A 1,176-nucleotide genomic window follows, 5' to 3' on the forward strand; every position below is an offset into this window, starting at 1 on the left:
CAATCTTTACACAGCATCTGACAGGCTTTCCACACGAATATAATTTAACTAGCAAAAACATACGGGCGAGACTAGTGAAAATTAACGAAGCAAGACATACGGGCGAGACTAGTGAAAATTAACGAAGCAAAACATACGGGCGAAACTAGTGAAAATTAACGAAGCAAAACATACGGGCGAGACTAGTGAAAATTACAGAAATAAATACAAAGTTTATCCGTAGACCAAGGTTTCGAAATTAACATTTTCTTACCGAAAATATCTGTTTCTCATCAGTACGAACTGCCAAAAAAATATAATTCACAGAATCATGTACTAGTTGTTCCCAACTAGTGAAGAACGTGCACATGGTTCTATTAATTATATAGGGCAATATTCAAAAGTCTTTGTTTTGGAAATATCTCTGCAGACAATAATTTCCGCATCGAATTTACCAACTTTGAGAACGTGGTTATGGCTAATTAAAATAGTAGGGTAAAAAAAATTGGATATTAATTGATATCTGAAAAGTTTTCATGATGCAACGAAAATTTTAGAAAAAAAATGAGAAAATTTAATAACTGAGTGGAAATCGAAGCGGTGAGCGTGTTCAATGATGAGGCACTAAAATAAAGAGCATGACTCTCTCCAGACACAATAATATATTCTTTCATTCTTTCCCTTGTTTCAGTCATTTGACTATGCCCATCCTGGAGTACTGCCTTTTGTCGAACAAATCGACCCCACGACTTATTCTTTGTAAGCTTAGTACTTACTCTATCAAACTTCAGCCGAACGGGGCCGTAAACACAGCATCATCGGTTGTCAAGCGATGGTGGGGTACAAACACACAAACATACACACACTCATACATATATGCATGCATATATATATATATATATATATATATACGACAGGATTCTTTCGGTTTCCGTCTACCAAATACACTCACACGCCCACGCAATGGCACTGAACCCGGAACTGTGTGGTTGGTAAGCAAGCTACTTACTACACAGCCACTCCTATAACTATATGTATAACTATATTTCAATTGCATATGCTGTTAATTGCTCGAAATGGGGAGTAGGTAGACAGCCGACAACTGATGAAGTGTCATTCTGTGTGCTACTTGTCCTTTTTTCTCTCGTCATTTGAGTATTTATCTCATTTGCTTCCGTATTTATGCTGTTCACTGGT

At 36.9% G+C, this 1,176-nt stretch overlaps 1 protein-coding gene across 1 annotated transcript in view; it reads left to right on the top strand.

The window, feature by feature from the left end:
- The window catches only part of LOC128248075 (mucin-like protein), a 48,618-nt gene that overhangs the window by 1,114 nt on the left and 46,328 nt on the right, over nt 1-1,176 (top strand). The window lies entirely within an intron of this gene.

Source organism: Octopus bimaculoides, chromosome 6 (genome assembly GCF_001194135.2).
Source record: "Octopus bimaculoides isolate UCB-OBI-ISO-001 chromosome 6, ASM119413v2, whole genome shotgun sequence".
In the NCBI taxonomy this organism is placed as follows: Eukaryota; Metazoa; Mollusca; class Cephalopoda; order Octopoda; family Octopodidae; genus Octopus; species Octopus bimaculoides.